Source organism: Nelumbo lutea, chromosome 7 (assembly GCF_056320005.1).
Source record: "Nelumbo lutea isolate HS-2025 chromosome 7, American lotus-T2T, whole genome shotgun sequence".
Classification (NCBI taxonomy): domain Eukaryota; kingdom Viridiplantae; phylum Streptophyta; class Magnoliopsida; order Proteales; family Nelumbonaceae; genus Nelumbo; species Nelumbo lutea.
This window is the reverse complement of record NC_142690.1, coordinates 51901142-51928267: the sequence shown is the minus strand read 5'-3', so window position 1 is coordinate 51928267 and position 27126 is coordinate 51901142. Positions and strand designations below refer to the sequence as shown.

At 38.0% G+C, this 27126-nt stretch overlaps 2 long non-coding RNA genes across 2 annotated transcripts; both read left to right on the top strand.

Moving 5' to 3' along the window:
- Positions 1–834: 834 nt before the first annotated feature.
- On the top strand, positions 835–5439 carry LOC148846380 (uncharacterized). The gene is made up of 4 exons (XR_016102615.1): positions 835–1166; positions 3532–3580; positions 3691–3771; positions 5192–5439. It is a non-coding gene; the product is annotated as an uncharacterized LOC148846380 (long non-coding RNA).
- Positions 5440–6483: 1044 nt separating this feature from the next.
- On the top strand, positions 6484–12747 carry LOC148846379 (uncharacterized). The gene is made up of 2 exons (XR_016102616.1): positions 6484–7191; positions 7348–12747. It is a non-coding gene; the product is annotated as an uncharacterized LOC148846379 (long non-coding RNA).
- Positions 12748–27126: the final 14379 nt, after the last annotated feature.

Here is a 27126-nt window from a genome sequence, read left to right as displayed (position 1 = left end):
TAATTAATATTTTTATCAATTTATTCATTAATCTTACGTATTTGTATTCAACTATCAATTGTACTCTCGGTTTTAATTAAAGTTGGTTTGAATATCGAAATGGAGGTTAAATTTATCCATGCTTTAATTAAAGTTAATCGGGAAAAAAACGTTGTTTAACAATGTGACAAAGTTAATTAATTAATTAACTTTAATTAATTAAAGCATGGAAAAAAACAACGTTTAACAATGTTAAACGTGTAGTCTTGAAAAAATCATCTCTCTCAAGACTACAATGTGACAAAAACGAGTAAAGTCAACTCGTATACCGGAAAATGAAAAATTTATAGATAAATGCAAAAAAAGTAGAAAATTGTAGAAAATACAAACAAATACCAAATTGCAGAAAAGTCAAGAAATATCAAAAAATTACGAAAATTGTAGAAAAATACAAAAAGTTACAGAAAATTCATAACTTTTGTAGAAAAAATAGAAAATATGCAAAAAAATTCAAAAGAATGCAAGAAATGCACGGAGAACACCAAAAAGATGCAAAAATTATGCAGAAAAGCACAAAAAATTGTAAAAAATGCAAAAAAAAAGCCCAAAAAATTTCAGAAAATGTAGAAGAATACCAAAAAATTGCAAAAAAATGTAAAAAATACCAAACAATTACAAAAAATATAGAAAAATAGTAGAAAATGCAGAAAAATACCAAATAATTTTAGAAAGTGTAGAAAGATACCAAAAAATGGCTAAATCTGGATGCCCGATCCTACCCGCCTACTCGGATCCACACCTGAAACCTGACCATACAGTCCTTAAATCAAATAAAAAAAGAAAACCTTAAAAATTACTTTGCCCGCGCGCGCGCAACCGAAGAAGAAAAAGGGATAGATCGAGAAAGAGAGCAAAGGAGGGTGATAAAGGAGGTGCCGTTACTGCTGCGTTCAAGTTTAGAAAGGAAAACCCTAGAATTATATTAGCCGAAGAAAGAAGAGAAAAGGAGAGAATAGAGGTAGAGAGACAAAGAGAACGAAGAAGAAGGAGATTATAGAGAGAGGGCTGAGTAGGTTCCGCTACCGCTGCGTTCAAGTCCAAAAATAATAAGATTGAACAAAGAAGAGAAAGGGAGAGAACAGAGATAGAGAGACAGATAGAACAAAGAAGAAGGTTAGAGAGAGAAGGTATTTTCTGTTATGTTGGTTTTCTTTCCTTGTTATGTTTTCTATTATATTTTTTGTTCCCTCTCAAACGCACCGGTAGATCTAATCAAAGTCTAGGTACGTGTGTTTAATTTAAGTCTAGGTATGTTTTCGGCAATGTTTTTCCCCTCTTTATTGCTTTTCCCCTGAGATTAGAGCTTCCTGCAGTTAAATGTGATTGTAATATCTCTTTTATTGTGTTCGTTCGTAACTCTTATTCTAGATTGTGATACAAAATTGGTAGAAGGTTCATCCAACGTTCCCCAACCACTCGTTTCACTATGGTAGAAGGCTCATGGACCTTAAACATGTTACTGGGCAGCCTACTACAATATATACATTAACAGAGCACCTTATTGTCTAGAGAGGTCCCGCTCAAAACATAAACATTAGTAGAGCAATCGGAGGTTTCTCTTCATGTTTAGTAGTTTAACAACACACTCCTTTTCAATCATTTTGTTCCCCAAAAGGAACTTTTCCTTATTCATCCCTGTTTTAGTTGAATTGAAAGTTTAATAATTTCTTCTCATATTAAGCTTCCTATTGATCAATAATTAACCAAGGAAACAAATCGTACAATATCATGCATTCACAGAAGCCGATGCTCATGCAACTCAATTGGAAAAAAAGGAAAAATAAACTATGCATAACTAGTGTCTGTTTCCCTTATACTTTTACTCTACTCTCTCTCTCTCTCTATAAATCAAGGTTGGAGACTGAAATGGTTTGAGAATTTTTTTTTGAATTTCAGTGTGTGCATAGTTAAAGCATTTTAGATTACAGACACATGATTTATGTTCATATATAGCAACTTGTTGACGATTCTTGTTATTATGAACTAATTTCAGTGGTTTTTATAATAAATAGGATTTTATAGACATTATCTTGGAATACAATTATCTCCATGATTAACTAAACTGGAGTGCAAACTTTATCCTCCCATTTTAGTATTCAATCAAATGCATTGTTCCAATAATGCTTCAAATCCCTCCCATTTCAGTATTCAATCAAATGCATTTCTCCTCTCATCTTTCTTGTGCATCCAAGTATATGAAGTTCAAATCCCTCCCAGCTTGGGCAAAATGGGACCTGCAACTCCCATTGATAAAGCTTCCTTTAAGTTAGGGAGTAGTTATATTAATTGGTTAAGTTCAGCTTTAAAATGACACTAAAATGGGTTGAGTGGTGCATCAATTCGATGTCAGTTTATAAAAATTTTATTTGATGGAAGTGATCATCCTATGAACAGGTAAAAGCTAGGTCAGTTCACCTTGACTCCATGAGTTCTTCATAGTACTTGTGTGAAATCAATTACTCCATGAATTAGATAATAATTTCATTTGCAACCTTAAGAATTAATTTAACACTAATTTTGTTTAGGAGCCTAACCCTAATAATATTTTGTTAGGTAGAAACAAAGTCAATAAACTTAAAACCTAGTTGTGTCATCCATTGTCTATAAAATGTAGCATCAGGTCTACAGTCTACAATATTCTTAGCATATGCATGAATGTAGATAGATTCTGATATGATTTTTTTTGCATCAAGCTTTTAGGTAAGAACATGGTTTCTGAATCACATATCCATTTGTCAACTTGCACTTATTTGTCTTCTTCATTTTGATTAATTTCATTTGCTCTAGCCACTTGCACTTCCTTATCAAGGTAAAGAGTATAAGGGGCCTATATCCATGGGTTGGGGTAGCAGCAATCAGCACAAGGGGTCTATAAATATAATAATAAATAAATGGACTATTCTCTATAATCTATGCACTCTACTCATGATAATTTGATGGCAATATATTTCAGCTCAAAGAATCAGAACCTACTCATGTTCTTTTTTGGGATTAGGAAAAAAATCTCTGGGTTAATGGTCTGGGTCCATGGATCTATGCTATTACTATGGCTATGCTAATAAATTGTAATCAATGGGCTCGTACACCAAGGAGAGTGATTTGGGCCACTTCATGGGTTGGTGGATTCAAAATCTTGTTCGGTGTTAATAGCAAGTGCAATTTGTGAAAATTCACTATTTGAGTTTTTAAAGTGTAAGTAGTTTATTATTAAGGTGAATTCTTCTTCGTTGGGATTGGGATGAAAGAGATATTGAAGGGATCTCCTTGTGATTGGTTAATAGCATATTAATTTCTTATGTACTATTGTTCTTTTTTATATGCACTTGCATAGAAAAAATCATTCAAATTAGACATACATGAGGATTATGTTGGGGTTCGATTGAATTAATAACTTGAAGTAGTACTTCCTATAATGAGCTTGGATCTTTAATTTTCAAGTAATTAAAACCAGTCATTGTTGTTTAACTAACCAAAATAGAATCCTTTTCTTAGAAAACCTCATTCAAGCTATGGACTTGGATCAAGCTAATGCACGAATTAGGTAATTGTGATCTAGATGCTGCGTCATTATATTGTGAGTTGTTCCTAAAATCTTTCTCTGGACTCAGTTTTAAGTTTTAACCAAGTTTTGCAACAATGTCATCCTTGTAGGAGGGAAACTAATTATGGCAAGTATTGTTGGGCTGCCCGGATGGATGAACCTTCACCTACATGTTTCATATGCTTTGGATGGTGAGTAGAATGCATCCTCTGGTCTCTTGAGTGTTATTTTTGTGATTTAACAGGAAGTCAGGAATCTATAAATATTGAAGTTCTATAGTACAATGTGGTTAATCCTGATTCATGATCATACCCATTGGTTCAGATTATCATAAGATAAATTCGGTTTGTATCAGACCAATTCTTGTTCTAATTTAACCTCCCATGACCAATGTTTCCATTTGGGTTGGATTAAGATTAAGAAGAAGTCATCATTACCATTGGGCTGAAAGTCATATTATTTGTTAATCTTTTTATAAGTAAATAGAGCTTATAATATTGAATAGGCTTATTTATTGCTTAATCAACAAACTACAAAGCAAACCATGTCTTTTCATTTAGCAAGCCCTAAAATAATTCATAGCCCACCATATAAGTTGAAAAGTTAAAAGCCCATACCGTCTAGCTCATGATAACCATGAATTGGACGATCGTGATTTCTAGGATTAAACTGAATGTGACAATCAATCCCAGGAATCAGCAAACAATTTATTATGTTTAATAAAAACCATTTTTACTCTTTAACCTGTCAACTTTGGGCATCCTTTGTCCTTTGAAGTCAGTCATTCATTTCAGCAGGACCTCAACTTGGATCTATGATTTATTCTATCTTCAGATACCTTATATTATCCTTGGCTTCTTTTCTTTTGTTATCTTTCCTCAATATGGTCAAAGCCTAACCAATCTTCCATATAGAAACATAAATTAATATCAGCACACCCCAGTATTCATTAAAAGCTTTTGGATGAAACAATGGTCATAAGCTTGATATGCTTGACAATGAATTTGATAATATCAGGAATTAGGTGGTTCATAGATCTTTCTTGAATCATACTGGCTAGATTCTCTCTTTCTTGAATTTGATAATAAATTATACATGCAATTTATTTGTTGCCTTGTGCAAATTCTCCCTTTCAGGCCCAGCAAGTTGATTTTATCTTGTTGGAACTTGCTATATCTCTTGAATTTGTCCTAGTGCCCTGCCCTCCAGGGTTGTGGTTGTGTTGCAGTTGATGAAAGTGAGAAGAGAAGAATTGATTACATGCTTCCATTTTGACCATTCATCATACTCGATGAAGAAACCCATAACAATAATAATAGTAAAAGTTAAACTAGAAATCCCATATTACTGAAGTTCTTGTGTATGCCATCCTTCTTAAAATGTCTTACCATGTAAAGAAATATCTAAACATGAAGTAAAACACAACTTTGAAATATAAGAAATTTGAAGTCATTATCATAACCTACATGTAACTTCTTTTCTTTTCTCATAAGAAAATCATCAAACAAGTGCACCAAGCCCATTTAATTAGAATTTCAAAATTTATCTTGCATTAAACAAAATACTAGTGGATTTTGTTATCTATCTTTTTTTACATCTTTTTCTTTGTAGGTTAAAGATGCAACGAGTGACTCTTAAAGCATAGTTGAAGACAATGGATAATTCTTTTATATTTAAAATTTCTCTATTTTTTGAAAGTCATGTAAACTTTAATATGTATTAAGGGAAATTTGACATTTGTAATACATTTTAAACAATGGGTGTATTTTTTTGGTAGAACAAAGGATGTATTCAAATTTTGTGTGGCATGTATTGAATCATTACAATTACATAAGTATTTTCTAGAAGTTATTATATTATTCTCATGAATAAAATAGGTGTTGCTTTAAGGTGATAGTCCTTATTGTCCTTATTTTACTATTTTATTTGGAATATAGCCATAAATTTTCCATAGATTGAAACAATTAGCTATGGTTTTCCGAGAAATTCTGGGCATATATTACATCTTTTAGCCACGGTTTGTCAAAAAACCATAGCTATAGGTTAGAGTATTTAACTTCGGTTTTAGCAAAAAGGTTATAAGTTACTTCATTTAGCTATGGTTTTGTAACAAACCGTAGCTATGAATAGAAGAATTATAGCTACGATTTTCTAAAAATCTGTGGTTATAGGCTTGGATATATAACTATTAACAATTTAAAAACCGTAGTTATATGCTTCTTTTATGGTTCAGCCCGTGGCTAAAGGTTCATATGGTATGTGTTTACCCTTTAGCTACGGACAAATACTGTAGCTATAAATGGGTTATAGCCACAGATAAGTTGAATCGTAGCTGTAGGCTATAGCCATGTGAACATAGGTTACGGTTTTCTGTCTGTGGTTAAACCGTAGCTATAGGTCTATAGCTATAGTTTTTTTGACCTTTAGCCATGGTTTTGTCCGTAGCTAAATGTCATATTTCTTGTAGTGATAGGCGCTCGTTTAATCTTCGACATGTTGAAATATCCAATGGCCTAATGATAAGCCACATGTTGATGGAAGATGATTATTTCATAGTTATCTCTATGCAATGCCTTTACACACAATTATTCACTTTTCTTTTTAAATTATTATCAATTTATTTATTTTTTATACAAGAAAATTTTATTTGATTGTTTACGGAAAAATATTTTACGCATAAAAATATAACATTATTAATTTTTTCTAGATCCTAGTTCCAACTCTCCATTTGACCTAATCTTAGACCGGATGATCAAGTGGGTAGATCCTTGGTTAATTTGAAACACTTGTGTCAATATCGAGAGACTTGGCTCAGTCAACCAAACGGTTATACTTCAATGTTCCTATTAGCATTTATTGCACATAGTAGGACATCATAAAAGGGCACTTAGCTTGTTTCTAAAGGACACGAAAAAGGCAGCTAAGTGAGGGAAGAACATAGCGCCTCCTGGCTAGCCCAATTCGGATTAAGCAGTTCCAGGTTACACTTTCCTTCCATGGGCTAGTGTCTTGAATCTCCTTTGTTTTCTTTATTTTTACGGATTGAAGATTGGAACGGATGATGAGCGAATCGCAATGGTTGATTTATCACTGGTATTAGAGCAAGTCATCGATTGGGATATTGTTTTGACTAGATCGTGCCTCATCTTTGAAGCATCAGAGTGAGAGGAGAGAGAAAACAAAACCACTTCCAGGGTTTCTTCTTGTCTCTCCCATCCGTGCAGCCTCCGACAGCAGTTCTTCTTCTTCATCACTGAGTAATTGGAAAAATTGATTTGCGCTAAACCATTCTTTTGAAAAGCCAATTTGAGCCTATCTCCACCGAAGCACCTGTTCGAGTTTTTTTTTCTTCTCATCTCTAAACGAACAGCAAGCTTCGATGACTCTAAACCTAGTTCGACAGTTTCCTCGAAAAGGCTATCTACGGCATTTGTTTTTCATTCACCTTTATCCAGTTACAGTCGTTTAACCACTACAAATGAAATCCTGTATTGGTGATTTACTTAGGCCAAGGATACAACCACGGCTCATATTCGCAGATCTGAGTTTTCAGTCAAGAAATTGTAAGAATAAGATTTGCTCCTCCTAGAGAATCGAAACCTGGAAATCGGGTATTAGAAACCGTTATTTTTTTTCTTGGTTCGATTCCATTTATTTTTTAGGATTCTTGAATCATTCATGCTCTCTTTGCTTACCCATCTTAATTAATTATTTACATTTTTTTTTGAGGTCTAATACCACTCAAAGTTGAGAGCTATTTGATGCAGAAAGCCGTTCAAGCCTCTAGACTTGTTTGGAGTGCCCAAGTATCGGCTGTCCATCTTCTTTTGTGGTCTGGCTTCAGTCGAACGTCATTGTGCATAGGGCAACAATATGCATAAAACGATAACACATTGTCGTTGGCTTCACTGTGCATTGGCTTCTAACGAACTGGAACTCAATGCCAGATGTGTTCATCTTGGAAAGGACGGCCTATAGTATCTGTTTTGTTTTATTGCAACATTGAGCTCCTACGGCTACCCTACACCAGACTCCATCAGAAAAGAAGTCTAATAAAAGGCCAAAGATTGAAGCAGAGAATCAAACTAAGGGACAAACCGGGTGTTAGAAAATCATTTTACCCTATTCCATTTATGTTTTCTTCCATTATGTGATTCACTCTAATTGTTTTCCTAATCTGATTTGACTTACTCAAAGATTGCCATCTATTCTCGTTCAAATTAATTATTTGCTATTTTTTTTTCTTGAGGTACCATCCTATTGCATCCAAAATTGCAAACAATCAAGATTTATTTTGGACCTGATGTTGTGCACGAGTCAATGATGGTGAACTGGGTTACCGCTACTTCTGAGAGTGGATTGCTTGAGGCACTTCTTCGAAAACAGCTAAGCTTTTCTCTTTGCTTTTATTTATTCTATTCTTAGGAAATGTCTGTTGCATATGGATGGGCAGTTTAGAATTATTGGTTTGAATTAGTTTTTGTATAACCAATTAGTTTGGGGTTTTTAATTGGAATTCTTGCCTAATTCACGGACTGCATTGAGTTTTGTTGCAAATAGGAGACTTGTTCCTAAAACATTTGAAGTTTTGAAGCTGTTTTAGAGACTTTCAATATATTAGGAGTTGTCTCCATTTTCCCTTATATCTTCAACATTTAATTCAAGGAACCAAATTAAGCATGGCTTAGTGGCCTGTTCATTTCCTACTTAATAGCCTAAAAAATAGAAACTATTCAAGTTGGGTTTTTGCATTTTGACTCTCTTAAATGCTACCCATTTTTCTATTTCCCAAATTTCTTTAACTGGTTTTCAAGTGGATTTTACTGTATTTAAATCAAAGTAAATTAAATTATATTGATGACTAAATCATATTGGTTGCAACAATTGGTCTTATTCTTTGAATCTAAAAATATTTGATGCACGTTTACTAGAATATATATTTGATTTGTGTCTCTTTTATTGAATTGTTGCACTAGAGGATAGCATGTCTGTTTTTGACTACTAATCTTTCCTCATAATATTGCTATTTTTTTTGGTGATGATCAACAATGGTTTAAAATAAGTTGATCGATAGCTGTTTGAGCATTTGATTGTTGGGAAGCCAATTGATAATCCACTATGTCTGAACATTTGCTTCCTAAGAAGTTAATTGATATTCTACCTACTTACTATTGTGTTTTCATAAAAGCACTGATATTTGGACTTTTTGAATCAATTAATTTTTAGCCACTAGGCAAGAGACCCAACATTTTTTTTTTTGGGTCTCCCTCATTGGTTCTTGAAATAAAAGGTTTTTCATTCAATCATAATGTGTATGATCCACTTTCTTGGGTCTTTGTGAAAATTATACATTGGCCTCTTTGTTAAATCGTTGAATAGTCACATAAAAAAAACTAATATTGTAAACTTTTGTTGAATGATATTCAGTTCTATTGTAACTGGAAGATAATCCCTGAATTGTTCAATCAATTGTTACTTAGTTCTTGTTTGGGAAATCACTCTTTAGTTCCTAGATTGTAACCTTTTGCTCCCTATAATTGTAAAATTAGGAGTAGAAGTCATACTCCTGAAGCTTAAAATATGAAGAAAAGTTAAGAAGGAAATTACTATCCATGTTAGTTCAAGTTGCATAAGGATAGAGGGAGCAAACATTTTTGACTATTAATGAAATAGATGTTTATTGTGTTTGTCATATAGATGATAATGCATGCTGAGACTCTTGTATATGAGGATAAAATGGAAAGATTGAGTTCTAATGATTGAATACCCAAAATAGGAATGCATTATTAATGTTATGAACCATGTCTTAGTGAAAATTAATTCCTTTTTTAGGAAAAGAAAGATATCAAATAAATCATTAGCATTTATCCTTTCAGATGCTATGGATTCTAGACTTGGACATGTGAACTTGGTTAAGAAAAATCTAGTTAGATAAATGTAAAATAAAATAATAAATATCTCTTAAGAGAAATAGTGGAAAATATATGCCCAACTTGTTTAATGATTTCTGTACCAAATCAACAAAGAAGCAAGTACCTTTGTATACTAATGAGCATTGAATGTACTTTGTATGCTACTTATCTAGTGAATACAACAAAGGTTACATATTCATTAATTACAAATTTGATGGGGCTATTGTATTAATGGATAGTAAAAGATGTTGTATCCCTAGAAAGCAAAATTCAGGGAGGGTGAACCTTTTTTTGGAAATATAGTTCTGATCGTTCTTGTACAAATTCTCATAGTACTTGACCTTACACTTTTGAGTCTAATACAATACTTTACCTCTTCAAAGAAAAAGGTTTCTTTCATTAGGAATAATGGACTATTACATTTAAATAAGCATACCTTATGTTTGGGAATTAATTAATTTTATCAAAACAAAAACCTATAGGGTATAAACGAGATTTAAAGTATCGATACGATATGAGTCTCGGCCATATCGTATCGGCACTTAGAAATGGACGAAACTCTTTTTTTTAGTTTTTTTCAAATTTTGGTTTTTTGGGAAGCTTTTAGCATGCTTTTTGTTATTAAAAAAATTGGGGGTCCGAAACACCTGGAAATAGGCACTTTGTATCGTATCTTTTTCAAAAGATACGATATGATACGCCCGATACGGGGCGTATTGTATCGATACTTTGAACCTTGGGTGTAAATGAATATTGAGGGATCCATAGAAAATTATAATGCAAGTTTTGTATATCAAGAAGATATACTCTAATAGAAGCATTGATTATGAGGATTATCTGTCATTAGTTACAAAGCTTACTTCATGATGCTATTGATTGTATCTTTTCATTTTCTCTTTTGTATGAGAGTTATCTTTTTTCATCAAGAAACATATATGACTCAGCTTATTTGATTTACAACATATGGCTTAAAATAATCCTCCAAGATTTGATACCACACATTTTGTGATGCAATTTCAAAAAAAGGGGGGGGGGGTTATTCATAATTCCTTGTGCTTATTCTTTGAATAGTGGGAGTATATTTATTATTCTTCCCTTGTGTGTAGAGCACATCTTAATTGTTAGTAGTGATATGTCCACAATCAATGAAATGAATGATTCGTTGAAAACCAATTGGAAAATGTAAGATGCTTGAAAAATGGATAAGAATGCCAGAAATTTAGCTCCTTCACAAGAGCACTACTCCTGAAATATTCTTAGATAATTTATGTCAAAGAAAGCAATGGGGTAGAGACTCAAGTCTGCTAGATAATCAGATTAAGATATGACTCCCATTAATGAAGCAATATTAAAGATGAAAAGCATATCTTGTGCTTAAATTTATAATTGGCTTGATGTATGCAATGTATTGTATAAGACCTAATATATAGTGCGTTGTTGGTCTTGTAAGTAAATACCTAAGGAACCCTTTAGAGAACCATTAAAAGAATGCCTGCTTATTTGAAGTTGGTAAAACATTTCAAACCCATATGGCTTGGAAGTGTTGGATTAATGTGATGCTAATTTTTGCTGGTGATCCAAATGATAGTAAATTCACCATTGGGTGCTGATTCCTCTTAGGAGGGTTAATTGCCTCATGGAAGAGAAAGAAAGCAAAGCTATGTACCTAAATTTGTGGTGCATACTGAGTTCATTACTTACAGATTTGTGGGTTCAAAAGCAGTGAAAGTTCTTGATATGCTGATGAGAACTATGAAGATACTCAGTTAAAATGTTACCATTGGCATGCCTTGAAGTGAAACATATTGATATCCGGTACTGGTACTTGTACTATGTCTACCAATGGAATAGATCCTGGTAGAATACGTGCCTACAAAAGAAATGATTGTTGACCCATTGACTAAATCCATAGCAAATACAGATTATGTAAGGCACATCAAAGCAATGGAATTGGTTGGCATTTATTCATCTCAGGCCTAACTGGCCAAGTGGGAGATGTTGGTTGAGTGGACATAGGCCTTCGTTTGATCCTCAACATGTTGGAATATCCAGTGGCCATGTGACAAGCCACATGTTGATGGAAGATGATTATTTCATGGTTATCTCTATGCAACACCTTCACACACAAACACCTTCACACACAATCATTCACTTTTTTTTTTTTTAAATTGTTATCTATTTATTTATTTTCTATACAAGAAAATTTTATTTGATTGTTTACTAGAAAATGTTTTATGCATAGAGATACAATATTATTGGTTTTTTCTAGATCCTAGTTCCAGCTCTTACTAGGCCAGTGGATATCCATTTGACCTAGTCTAGATTGGATGACCAAGTGGTTAGATCCTTGGTTAATATGAGACACTTGTCTCAATCCTGAGGGGATTGACTCAATCAACCAAATGGTTATACTTCAATGTTCCTATTAGCATTTATTGCACACAGTAAGACGTTATAAAAGGGCACTTAGCTTGTTTTCTAAATCACACGAAAAAGGTAGCTAAGTGAGGGAAGAGCATAGAGCCTCCCAGCTAGCCCAATTCAGATTAAGTAGTTCTAGGTTGCACTTTGCTTCCATGGGCTAGTGTCTCGGATCTCCTTTGTTTTCTTTATTCTTACAGGTTGAAGATTGGAACAGATGATGAGCGAATCACAATGGGTGATTCATCGGGTGGTTCATCACTTTTTGCTAGTTCGAATGGAAAGAGAAGACAAGGAAAATGATGCAAGAGAAAGAGAAGAGGAGGAGAAAGACAAAGGCATAAGAGTGGTGGAAGTATGAATAGAAGTCTCCTTGTTGTGATGCTCTTTGTTTCAAAGAAAGGTCACCATGCTCTTTTTTTCATGTTCAAAGACTTCTTTGCTCTCATCTTTTTTTAGGTGGAATTACTTTCCCCCATCAATCTTAAATCATTTTTGTCTAAGGGCTCTATTCACCCCTTTTTAGGCTAGATTTTAGGGGTATTTTGGTTATCTAGAGTTTTTTTTTTCTTTTGTTATTTGGGTATTTCAAAAGCATTCCCTTTGATTGATTAGGAATTTGAGATCAATAGCTACCAGCTTACATGTGTCAATTGTGCAATTTTGGTCACCTTTGTCTAGTGTTTCAAAACAAAATCTTTTGTAAATTAAGGGGATTTAGGTCCTGTTTGATGATTAAGTACTTGTTAAAAGAATTCACAAGTATTTCTTGGAAGTACTTGTTTTAACAACCCTTTAGGTTGTTTGGTAATCCACTTTTTAAATCATTTATTATGTTTTTAAGTATTTATTGGAGTGGGAATGTTTGGTAAGCTACTTTCCCCATAAGTGCTTATATTTATTCAAATAACAATTTTAGCCCTCGCTTCTCTCATATATATATATATATATAAGTCCATGTGGATTCCACTTCATAGTCAACACTATTTTTGTTGTTAATGGCCCGATATCAGCTAGGTACACCGGTTGCCGATGTCGTTGGTACATCGGCCGTTGACATTGTTGGTACACCAACGGCTGGTACATTGGTTGTCGACATCGTTGGTACATAGACCACCAACTTGTACATCGGCCGTCGATGTAGTGTTGACGAGAGAGAGACAGAGAGAGGGAGAGAGTAAATAAGAGAATGAGTGGGGGTATTTTAGATATTACAAGAAAATATTAGGGATTAGTTTGTCCTATTTTGTTAGAATACTTTAAAAAGTATTGAAAAAAAACCAATTTTAAGTCACTTTTTTAAATAAGTACTTTAAAAACAAGTATTTATTAATGTGTGGTCCCATGTCTTAAAAGAAGTACTTGTTAAAAGAATATTTCTGTGTTTTCAAACAGGGCCTCAGTATTATAGAATGATCTATTTTCAAACCCCATGTTTTGATTCGTCTTTGGAACCAGAATTCAAGTTGTAGAACGCCCCCTAACTGGTTTTTGGTAAGGTTCAGGTGTTCTTGGTTCTATTGATCCATCAAGTGAGGTGAGTGGTAGATATATATGGGGTATGATGAATAGTGATGTCTATTCTCACTCCACGGATTAGTGGAGATAGTAGGTGTATTCTTCAATGGTGAAACTATTCCGTTTCAATATTTGCCTTAATTCCCTTTATCAAATGGCAAGTGGAATATAAGAGGTTACTTCCCATCTATCTCTACATCAAGATAAAACAAGCAAGGAAGCAGAATTTTGAATGAGCAGTGAAGAATCTCTGTGAAATCTAGGACTTGGGCAAAGAGGAACTTGGATAAACAAAGCTACTGACATGGAGGACAAGCAGAAATCTCTTTCTCTGGCGAAAACAAAAACAAAGATTCTTGCATAACCAAATAGGAGGGAGATAGACCCCAGTGAGATTGGAGAGGTGGTGACAAAGTCATTCAGTCAACAACTATCTACATGGGTATCGGATCTTGATGCCGGCAACGAGTGAGACATGATGAACTGCAACACAGCCGAAACAAGCTCCCCAACCTCAACTGGCGCAGTGGTGTCGACGGTGAGCTTTGGTACATCACCAACATCATAATCGGAGCAGCCAGCGTACCCGTCCAGCAGCTTCTGCAAATCTTGCCACGTGGCAGGCTTGTGCCAGCCGGCAGCAACACTGGGACCCGCGCCTCTCCTGTCCAGGCGTCGGCGCCATTCATTCTCATCGTGTGGTCTGCACTCGATGATGATGACATGGGCTCCATACAAAGCTTCCAGTTTTAACAGGCGATCAAGGTGTGATCGGCGAGACAGCGGGGAATCGATGACAACGCTGAGCCCCAAGGCAAGTTGGGTGCCGGCAATTCGCCAGATGACGTCGTAGGAGAGGTCATCGAGCAGCTTTGCGATGGTGGAGGGGGATGCGTGGGGTTCCTGAATTACCGCAGTGCAATCTCGAACATCATCTTTGTCGATCAGAGGGCATCTCAGAGAAGTGGCTAGAGAGTGGGCCAGTGTGCTTTTCCCAGTGCCAGGATGACCCTTCATTGCAATGATCAGTTTCAGAGGACCCACAATTTCCATTTCTTTCTCTCTCTGAGTTGAACTTCAAGCTGAAGAACTCACAGGCCAAGCCTTTGAAACCAACCCAGAGGAAAATGGATAAGCTTTCAGACGTGGCAGAAATGAGATTCGACAAATTAATATTGTCTGCATGAAAAAAAAGGGCAAAGAATTCTAGAAAAAGATCAAGACCACACAGAAACAGGAACTGATTAACTAAAATACTTATTGGCAATAAATACATATATAAATAACGGAGGAACTGCGACTTCATTGGTGGTGAGGGGCCCAAATTCACCATCGAACTACAATCTGGTCCATTGCTCAAGAGAATTAATCGGAAATGTGGGTCTTATGGTCCGCCCAAATAACTGTTGTCCCAACAGTATTCTCGCTCTATGTAATGTTATGAAATGACGAAGCTGAGGCGCCCCTTCATCGTTGGTTCATGCTTGAACACAATAATCTGAAGAATCTAGTCACGGTGGGTATAATTGTCTAATTCAACCTAAACCGAATGAGCCATACCATATTAAGCTTAGCATGACTTCAGTCATGGCGGTGGAATAGATAACTAAAGGAGAGCTCAAACAAGCCAGCAAAACAACCCTAGCCCATAACACATTCTACTCTACTCTTTGTATGGCTGGTGAGTTCCCACGGTTCTAATTCAGGACAGAAAGTTGTTAAGTGTAATAAGCTGCATCCATGTAATGGAAGGCCGTAGTCAATTGAAAAATCAAACAGCGAGTTCTTGATGCCCATTAATTGAAAACCTCTAGAATTAACTTGTTATGATGATTCGGCATATCATAGTTAGGTAGTACAGTGGAGAGTTGCACCAGAACACAGTAGATGAATTGATGCATTGTTCGAAAACATAAGGCTAGGACTGCTAAGCTCCACATATCAACCCACACAAATATGTACAGAGGAATGCATGTTTCTAGATTCAAGCAGAAAAGGCGAATTTCTAAGATACAATCATCCTATCAGTTTGATTGGAGAATTACTTCAAAAGAGAAAAGAAAAGATGGAAAGAATTTCCCTTTTCTTCTAGTAACGTTCAAGTGTACAAAAAAGATGGATGGCTGCCTATTACACTTAGCCACCCCTCCTACTATCTGTTAATTTCCATGGAGCTGCTTTGGCACAACAAAAACCAGTCAGCTCTTGCTTATCTTCCATCTACAATGTTTACCCCTCCACCCAATTTTCTTATCGGGTCCCACTGCCACGATGTCGTTTATATGATCCACTTCTTGGGCCAGATGATCCTTGCCTGCCTGATCCATGTCCACTCAGACCTTGAACGTGTGGTGGTCTCTGACTCCCATGTATGGGTTCAAATGGCAATGATGATGACCTGATTTGGGCTGAGGAGCCACTCAAATGTCCACCATTAGATACTGGTTTTCTTGATTTGTGATAACGTGAAAGAGAATTATGGCGTACATCGTAACCTATGTCATCACTCATTAGCTGCCTCAGATAATTATTTGATTGCTAATGTTTTGCCCAACTACTCTCCTCCCCCCTGACATTGCTGATTTGGAATCTTCACCGGCTACTGAATTGTTGATCCCTGCAGCATTGACCATTGATGTCAATGCACCAACAGATTCCAAGGGTAGGGAGATCCCAGATAGCCCGTCATAAGACAAAATGCAGCCAATTGCATATATTGATGCTCCAAGAGCTGGAGGTATAACTTAACATGGATGTTTGACCTGCAAATTGAATTTCTTATGATCAGGCTCAGAAAAGAACTGAAACAGGATGAGAAAATGGAAGACCACTCTGAAGCAATAGAAAATAAAGTACGATTTCATAAGTGGGATTATAGCAGCAGTTGCCATAGTGATGCCAAAATATAGCTGCTTGAAAGTTTTGCAGATGCCATATGCATTCGAACATTATTAATTTATAAAACATACAACACAGTAAGAAAGAATGTCAAATATTTTAGAACATTTTGCATCCCATTACCAGGCTTCTCTACTCGACAGTGTTCCATTGCAATAACTCTATGTTCAAACAGAATTAAGAATGCAAAACCATTGTAACTGTAATCTCTATATAATACCTACACGCCTCGTAAGAAAACCACAACTATAAAAAAAATGGTAAACCACAACTAATATGAACAAATGAAAAATGGCTTAAGTTTCTATATTCTTGGGGAATCCATTATAGTGGAATACCCTATTAGCAAAGTTCAAAGTATCAATATATATCTTTGGGTCTCTGAAACGCTAAATACTTACGGTTTTTAAAAAATTTGGATCGCTTCAAAAAATTTTGGGTTTGGAGAGAGGTGGTGTGGATGCATAGAATAGAAGGGTGTTTTAAAATGTGTTATCACTCAGTCTTAGTTAATAGAGTGGTTAGAGAATTCTTCCAAGCTACTAGAGGTTTGAGGCAAGGGGACCCCCTCTCTTCCCTCTTATTTACCTTAGTGGCAGAGGTGTTTAGTTGTCTTATCTCTAGAGCTCATAGCTTGGGACTCATTAAGGGTTGGAGGGTTGGGGGAGAGAACATAGTTGTTACACATTTACAATTTGCCGATAATACAATTATTTTTTGTGAGAATGATGATCCTCAAAAGGCAAGCAATTTGAAGCAGGTGATAAAATTGTTTGAATTTGTCTCTAAATTGAATATCAATTTTGAAAAGAGCTGCATAGTGGGGTTTAGCTTGGGGGAGGAGGAGATGATTGGGGTAGCAAAGACCCTAGGCTGTCCTATTACTAGTTGCCCATTGAAATATCTAGATATAACTTTAGGAGCCAACCCTCAGGAAGGAATATTTTGAAGTCCAATCATTGAAAAATGTGCCAAGAAATTATCAGCTTGGAAGAGGAATTGTGTCTCTAGGGAGTTGTATTACCCTAATTAAGTCAACCTTAGCAAACCTTCCAGTTTTCTTCCTTTCGGTCTTTAAGATGCCACATGGAGAGGTGCCAAAAGTAAACAAGATCATGAGAGAATTCTTATGGGAGATAGGAGAAGGAAGAAAAGTTCACCTAGTGATAATGGGATATAGTATGGAAAAGTAAGGAGCAAGGGGATTTGGGGATTGGAGATGGCCTTTAGAGAGAAGGGGTTGTATGAAGTATTCACGGATGTGCACCTAGAGGTTGTGATGCTAGAGTGTCTCGGCAGGCTATTTTGAACTCTCCATGGACAATATCCTTCCCCAATTCCTCAACATCATCAAGTATGACGTGTGTACTGGAGACAAAGTTCTTTTTTGGGAAGACACCTGGATCGGTAACTCCATTCTTAAGGACATTTTTCCAGCTTTGTATTCCCTATCCCCTTTTTAAAAACTAACCTATTCAACGGTTGGTCTCTTTCTCCCAATCCCGGGGTTTTAGTTGGAATTTGGGGTTCATAAGAGACTTGAGAGACTCTAAGCTTGATCAAGCTACTTTGTTGCACAAAATCCTTGAAAATGTTTGTTTGCACTTCTCTAAACCTGATGCTAGAATTTGGACTCCCAACTCTCGAGGGTCTTTTTCTTGTGCCTCTTTTTTCTTTTAGTTGTGTTCTATCCCTAACCCTCAACCTTTCTTTTGTAAGGAAATCTGGTCTAAACTCATCCCCCCTTAGGTCAGAGCTCTTTGTGAAAGGATGAGAGATCCATCCCATGGACGCCCAAAAATTGCGGAATAAGGGGCGAATTTCAAAAATTTTTCCTCTCCCCTCAACTGGGAATCACATTCCCTATTTAGAAAATCATATTTTCAAGGAAAAATCTTGAACCTTAAACTGAACCAGATCTGAACCAAAAGGAATGGGAGAGAATAATACTTGATACGGAGAAGTAATATCTCCCAACGAAGGTGTTCACGCCCAAGGAAGGATCCAAATACTGCTCCCACTGAAGATGGTGCAGTGCAGGATGGAGCAGAATCAGCAGTGTTCTTCCCCAAGAACTCTGTCCTTCGCAAGAATCAGTAGAATGGTACGTGAGCACAGCTTCCTTTTCAATCATTTCTCAAAGAACTGATGTCAAGATCCAATCTTGACTTCTCCCACAACTGGAGATCGAACTGGCAAACAGGGCGACAAGAGCAGGGAGGCGACAAGAGAGTATTCGCAAGGTGTAGAATTCTCTCTTCTTGATTTCAGCACTAAAGAAAATCTGATGTGTTTCTTGGTCTCTCTTCTTCTCTAGGCTGCCGCCCTCTCCTTTTTTGTTAAATTAAAAGATCAGCTCTTAATCCCATTAAGAGGTGCTTATCCAAATCATATTTGGATCAGCATTCTCTTCTAGTGATAAGAATAAACCCTTATCTTATCTGCAGATTTGATTAGCTTTATCCTAATCCCATTAGGATGTTTCTAGATCTGAATCACTTTCAGATCTGGACTCTCTGAGTGGATAGGATTAAGACCCTATCCTATCTGCTAATCCATCTTAGAATTCGCCCCTTTAATTAACTAAATAAATAGCCCAGTTCGAAATGGGCTTTAGGCTCATCAAGCTTATGTGCTCACTTAACCTTCCTAACTGCTGCCCAGTTGGGCTTCCTTGTATGGCGTGGGACCCAAGCATTGATCTACACATCAGCCACATGGGTTCGGCCCAGTCTTTGTTACAAGGCCTGGTCGAATACACTGTTAAAGACAGTGCACCCCCTGAAACCCATCGAATGGGCTCTATGGGCCCAACACTTACCCTAAGTGGTCCCTGGGCCAAGCCACCTTGTAACACCTAGGGACTGTGGGCAGATGCAAGATTAGCCCATCAGGTATTATCCTCAATGGCATTACACTTAACCTCTCAGCCCATAATGATCATACACTGCCCGACAAGAGAGGACCACTCCCTCAGCTGCAAGGAACAGTGTTGCACTCTCCACTTATATGGATCCCGGGAATTAAAACCTTTTGCAAACATTTTAGAAACCATAATATATATACTTTTATATCTGATATAAAATATACTTTGCAAAACAAATCTCAACGGTTGAAATCGGCTGTCGGCAGTCTTGGTTTCCAACAGTGAGAGCGCATCCCCGATCATTACCTTTGTCCGATAAAGGGGCTGATCCTGTCACTATGATCACCCCTCAGATGAATTCTCGGATTGTCCCAACATACCCAGGTTTTGACCCCCGCAAAGGATCTCACTGATTGGTACATCAAAGACACCCCGATCCGACACCTAGTGTAGTATCATAATCGAGTCTAGGGGTCGGGTGCAACTTTCCAGTTTTGCCCATCAATCTCCAAGGTCTAGGGCAACACTGGAAATCTGATCCAGTTCAAAGATTCAATTAATTTTACACTGTATGTGCCTAGGGTCTCACCCCGGTAGCTGAGACAAGCCACCCCAACCGACTTGGTGGCACCACAGTGTCAGCCTTGTCAGGATAGGTCTCCCCAGACCGACCCACTGGCTGTGAACATTCTAAACTAACACGAGTCTCAATAAGTGTCCAGTTTAAGGGTATTATACAGAAACATACCAAGGGAACATGAATCAAATATGCACTTTTGTTCATTTACAATAAATTCATAAAGTACATCAATTTTGATTGAAGCTAAGGGCATACAAAACTGTCTAACAGCTCCCACTTGCACTTAGGTCCAATCAGGTACTAGCCGGAGTCCCATACTTTCCACGTGTTTCATAAACACTTTCTGTGTCAGTGGCTTAGTCAATGGGTCTACCACATTCTCCGCTGATGCTACCTCTTATTATCATCCTCCCGTAGGTCCATTGTTGTCATACAACGGTGGAATGGGTGATGTGCTGAATTCCAAATTCATGAATGAACACCTTCATTCATAAGGCAGCCCCACTTACGGCAATGCGCTCGGCTTGGGTTGTGGAGTCTACAGTGGACCCCTGTTTGCTGCTTTTCCAGCAAACAGCACACGATCCTATCGTGAAAACATATCCAGATGTAGACTTTCTATCATCTGGGTCTGACTGGAAATCGACATCTGTATACCCTTGGATCTGTAGTGAGCTACCGTCGAATACTAGACAAAACTCTTTTGTCCTTCGAAGGTACTTAAGTATGTTTTTCACAGCAGTCCAATGCTCTTGCCCTGGGTTGGCCTGAAATCTGCTTACTACACTCACTACCTGAGCTATGTCAGGGCGAGTGCACAACATGGCATACATGATGCTCCCTACGGCAGAGGCATAGGGAACGTCTTTCATGCCATCAATCTCCACAGAAGTCTTGGGAGACATCTTCTTGGAGAGAGTGACTCCGTGCCTGAAAGGAACATTTCCTTTCTTGGAGTTTTCCATGTTGTATCTTTTGACTATTTTGTCAATGTAGGCAGATTGGGATAATCCTATTATCCGCTTCGATCTATCTCTATAGAGTCGAAGACCCAGTATATAGGAGGCTTCTCCAAGATCTTTCATGGAGAATTGCTGTGATAGCCATACTTTCACCGTAGTTAACATACCTACATCATTCCCAATGAGTAGAATGTCATCTAAATACAGAACCAAGAAGGTAACCTTATCTCCACTGTACTTCCTGTACACACAGGGTTCATCCGGATTCTGCTCGAAGTCAAACGATTTGACGGCAGAGTCAAAACGGATGTTCCAACTTCTAGAAGCTTGCTTAAGTCCATAAATGGATCTATTAAGTTTACATACCATGTTTTCCTGACCTGCAACAATGAAGCCTTGCGGCTGCTACATATAGATATCTTCAGTAAGATCTCCATTCAGGAATGCAGTTTTGACATCCATTTGCCAAATCTCATAATCATGGTATGCTGCTACAGCTAGCAGGATCCTAACGGATTTAAGCATGGCCACAGGCGAAAAGGTTTCCTCATAATCGATGCCCTCTTTCTAAGTGTGCCCTTTCGCCACTAAACGAACTTTGAATGTCTCAACCTTACAATCGGGGCCCTTCTTCCTCTTGTAAATCCATTTGCAACCGATTTCTTTTACCCCGGAGGGCGGATCTTGAATGTCTCAACCTCCACCCACTTCTAGGAATCTATGTCCAACATAGCTTCCGTGTAAGTCACGGGATCCTCCTCACTAGTCAAGGTTTCTACCAGGTAACTATCCTAGTCATAACCATAACGGACTGGTGGCTTGGATACCCGAGTGGATCTTCTAGGTTGGTCACTACCTGGAACTTGTGGGACATCTCCCACTGCTCCTGAGCTCTCCTCATCAAGAACAACTTCCTGACGATGGGTGTCCAGGATATAGTCGGTTTCCAAGAATTGCGCGTTACGACTGCAGAACACTTTCTGCTCACTTGGGTCATAGAATAGGTAACCTACAGAGCCTTTTGGGTAGCCTACAAATAGGCAACAACTGGTCTTGGATTCCAACTTGGCTGCACTCGTTCTTTTAACGTGTGCTGGACAACCCCAAATCTTCAAGTGTCTGACACTTGGTTTCTTTCTGGTCCAAAGTTCATATGGAGTATTCAGAACCGATTTGGTTGGAACCCGATTCAGCACATAAATCGCAGTCTCTAATGCGTAACCCCAAAGGATGTGGGTAACTCTGAGTGTATGAGAAGCGACACCATATCCAATAAGGTCCTATTCCTCCTCTTAGAAACACCGTTAAGTTGTGGTGTAGCAGGAGGAGCTAATTGTGATATTATTCCATTGTCCTTTAAGTAGTCCCTGAATTCGTTAGAGAGATACTCGCCACCTCGATTTGATCGAATGGCCTTAATTTCTCTCCCTAACTGTTTTCAGCCTCTTGTCTAAACTCTTTGAACTTTTCAAAGGATTCAGACTTGTGTCTCATTAGGTACACGTAACCGTATCGTGAAAAATCATCTATGAAGGTGATGAAATACACGTGTTGATTTAGTGTCCTAACACTCAGGGGACCACATACATCAGTATGTATTAGGTCAAGTGTGCCCGTACATCTTTCAGGCTTACCGTTAAATGGTCGTTTCGTCATCTTGCCTTGTAGGCAAGGCTTACAAGTGGGAAGATCTTCTACAGTTAGAAAATCCAAAAGACCATCCTTTACCAACCTTGTGATTCGGTCAACAACGATTGTGGCCAAGTCGATAATGCCACAGACACGTGGGATTAACTGTATCACGAGCTCTCTTCTTAGGGATTTCAACCGACGTAGTTTTGGTTATATTAGTTTCTAGAGAAGGTTGTAGAACATAGAGACCGTTCTCCAGTTCCCCGTATGCGATGAATCTGTTGTTTCTTTTAATAGTAATCGTATTACTAAAGAAGACAGAATAACCATCTGCACACAGTTTTGAGACAGAAATCAAATTTCTCCTTAAATTTTGCACATAAAGACAGTCTTTCAGTACAATTGTTCATTCTCTAAAAATTAATTCCACGGTTCCTATGGCCGCGGCTGCAACAGTTGCAGTAGTCCCCAAGAAGAGTGTGACTTCTCCTTCACACAGCCTTCTACTTACCTTGAACCCCTGCAGTGAGTTACAAGCATGAGTTGAAGCCCCGGAGTCAATACACCAGGATGCAGAAGCTGCCAATAAATTGGTTTCTATAACACAAGTTTCGAAGTTACTTTTCTTGGATTCCAGGTAGGCATGACAATTCCTTTTCCAGTGGCCGGTCTTCTTGCAGAAGTGACAGGCATTCGATGCTTTGTCTTTCTTCTGCTTCTTGCTCTTAGCGGCTTTCTTCTGAGGCTTCTTTGCCTTCCTCTTTCTCTTGCCTGTCTTGCCAGATTCAACAAGCATGGCTACAGGCTCATCCTTTCTAATCAGTTCTTCAGCTCTTTGCAACATATTGCTGAGCTCTTGTAAGCTGACATTCAGCTTGTTCATGTTATAGTTCATGATGAACGGATTAAAGGAAGGAGGCAAAGAGTTAAGGATAGCATCTATTTGGGTTGCAAGGTCCAGCCCGGATCCAAGAGCCTCCAGTTCGTTGATGTATCCCATCATCCGAAGGCAATGGTCGTGAACTTGTTGACCCTTGGACATTTGTGCGGTCATGAACTGTTTCAAGACCTTTTGTCGAGTAGAACAATTATGCTCTTCATACATTGTCCTGAGACTGTCCAATATGTCTTTAGCAAGTTCGATCTAATCGAACTGCCTCTGTATCGAGTTGTCTAAGGAGGCAATGATGTAACACCGGGCAAGGGAGTTTTTCTCCTCCCATTCTTGATAGTCTCTCCTTCGGGCCTCAGAAGCCCTATCACCCGGACGCTCCGGGGCAGGATTCTTTGCCACATTGTCCAGCTTTTCAGAAGCTAGGACCAGCATAAGGTTCCTGTACCAGTCAGCATAGTTTGGGCCCTTCAACTTGTTGTCATCAAGCAGTTTTGCAAAAGATCCGTTTGCCATTTTCTGATAAAAGAGCAAACATCAGTCCACAACCTAATTTGATTCATGTTCATTTCATAGATATGGATTTTAATCTACGATCCATTTCCATTTATTCATCTATGAGATTTCCCTCCTTTCTCAGTGACGGAGACTACGGGTTGTCTCTGGAAATGTGGGAAATCACATAGGGTGCATGGAGCCAATTGTTTCAGCTGCATAACCCCACCACCTTTCTGTGAAGGATCACATCCACTCATCATATGAGTTTTCCCTTTGGTCTCTGTCAGATAAGGTTCAGAACCGTTTTCAGGTAAACCTTTCTGTCCAGTGAGTGCTTACCCATCATATTCGTGAACGCCAAGGTACCGTGAGAGTTCCCATTTTCTGGTGAAGCCCCTCCCACATCGGTCTATGACGCCCCTATCATCTTATGAAACACTCAGACAAGCCCAACAGCAAATGGATAGCCCATTTTCTGGTACGTTTCCTCATTACTGAAGGACCCATCCTCATGCTAATGATGGAAGGCCTTTAAAGAGTTCATCATATGAATCTCCCTATCACATGCACTCATATTAGCTGGAGGGAACAAAATTACGCCCTAATTTGATTTAGGTCAAACCAAAGTGGCTCCCACTGACTTTCATAAAGCCAGATTTCGATGGGCCTTGAATCGGCTAGGGTTTTGCACGTAACCTCTTGATGAGGTGTGGGGCCCACCACTGAGGGAAGTCATCCAATGACCAAAAGGGACACCATGGCAATGATGTGCATTCAGCCATGGTGCGCAAGAGCCACTGTCGAATGAGCATGGGCCAAGTACTTATGGCCCATGTACGCAGCACATCACACATCCATACATCACATGCAATGATAGATTGATCCAATCAATTAATTATCTGTAAGGCCCGTTGGAAGCCCGTTAAAATTCCATAATATTTACCATTAATATTATCTAGGTATATGGGCTGAATTAGGGTTACCCAATTCGGCCCATATAGCTTTATCCTTTAAAATGGGCTTTTGCAGTTTTAACTATTTAAAACTGGGCCTTTACAGGCTGGGCCGAATTAACCATTTAATTATTTATCAATCCTTAGGCCCATTAGTGGGAAATTAGGGCTGACTTTCAACCTTGATTAAACCCTAGAATTGGTCCAAACAGTTTTGAACCAATCTTAGTTCGAATGGGTCTAGGGTTTGATTTTTAATTAAATCCTTAATTCAATAAAATAATCTGAAATTAAATACTGATAAAAGGAAAAACAAGAATAAGTCAAATAGGGCTGTTCGCACAATCCTTCCTGCAAAATAGAGGTTAGATCACAGAATGCAGTTTCACAAACTACAAATCGCAGATAGCAATTCTCTCATCTGCAAAATCTCCTTCTCTGCGAAATCTCCTTTTCTGCGCCACCAACTTCAATCCAAAATAAAGTAAATAGAAATCCTATTTCTATTAATAGTTACATCAGATCGAATACCTATACATTGAGTCTAGAAAATAAAAAAAAAATATTTACAGACCCAAAATAAATCAAGAACTGCAAAATCGCAGGTTCCCTACGCAAACAAAGAATTCGATCTCCTCTTGTACGAACAGCCCATAAATCAAGAAAATTATAAAGAACAATTCTAAATAATAATCAGATTTATTTAAAATTAATTTCAGATTATTTTCCCATCTGTTTTGGGAACAAATTTCCCAAAAACCAAATCTGCACAAATTGGGTAGAACGCCTTCTCCCTAATTGCGCAGGTTCAGATCTGAAACAGTATGGTTCAAGATTTGAACTTGAGGCTCTGATACCACTGAAAGGATGAGAGATCCATCCCATGGACGCCCAAAGATTGCGGAATAAGGGGCGAATTTCAAAAATTTTTCCTCTCCCTTCAACTAGGAATCACATTCCCTATTTAGAAAATCATATTTTCAATGATAAATCTTGAACCTTAAACTGAATCAGATCTGAACCAAAAGGAATGTGAGAGAATAATACCTGATACGGAGAAGTAATATCTCCCAACGAAGGTGTTCATGCCCAAGGAAGGATCCAAATACTGCTCCCACTGAAGTTGGCGCAGTGCAGGATGGAGCGGAATCAACAGTGTTCTTCCCCAAGAACTCTGTCCTTCGCAAGAATCAGTAGAATTGTACGTGAGCACAGCTTCCTTTTCAATCCTTTCTCAAAGAACTGATGTCAAGATCCAATCTTGACTTCTCCCACAGCTGGAGATCGAACTGGCAAACAGGGCGACAAGAGCAGGGGGGCGGCAAGAGAGTATTCGCAGGGTGCAGAATTCTCTCTTCTTGATTTCAGCACTAAAGAAGATCTGATGTGTTTCTTGGTCTCTCTTCTTCTCTAGGCTGCCGCCCCCTCCTTCTTTTTTGTTAAATTAAAAGATCAGCTCCTAATCTCATTAGGAAGTGCTTATCCAAATCATATTTGGATCAGCATTCTCTTCTAGTGATAAGGATAAACCCTTATCTTATCTGCAGATTTGATTAGCTTTATCCTAATCCCATTAGGAGGTTTCTAGATCTGAATCACATTCAGATCTGGACTCTCTGAGTGGATAGGATTAAGACCCTATCCTATCTGCTAATCCATCTTAGAATTCGCCCCTTTAATTAACTAAATAAATAGCCCAGTTCGAAATGGGCTTTAGGCCCAATAAGCTTATGTGCTCACTTAACCTTCCTAACTGCTGCCCAGTTGGGCTTCCTTGTATGGCGTGGGACCCAAGCATTGATCTACACATCAGCCACATGGGTTCGGCCCAGTCTTTGTTACAAAGCCTGGTCAAATACACTGTTAAAGACAGTGCACCCCCTGAAACCCATCGAATGGGCTCTATGGGCCCAACACTTACCCTAAGTGGTCCCTGGGCCAAGCCACCTTGTAACACCTAGGGACTGTGGGCAGGTGCAAGATTAGCCCATCAGGTATTATCCTCAATGGCATTACACTTAACCTCTCAGCCCATAATGATCATACCCTGCCCGACAAGAGAGGACCTCTCCCTCGATTGCAAGGAACAGTGTTGCACTCTCCACTTATATGGATCCCGGGAATTAAAACATTTTGCAAATATTTTAGAAACCATAATATATATACTTTTATATCTCATATAAAATATACTTTGCAAAACAAATCTCAACGGTTGAAATCGGCTGCCGACAGTCTTGGTTTCCTATAGTGAGAGCGCATCCCCGATCATTACCTTTGTCCGACAAAGGGGTTGATCCTGTCACTATGATCACCCCTCAGATGAATTCTCGGATTGTCCCAACATACCCAGGTTTTGACCCCCACTAAGAATCTAACTGATTGGTACATCAAAGACACCCCGATCCGACACCTAG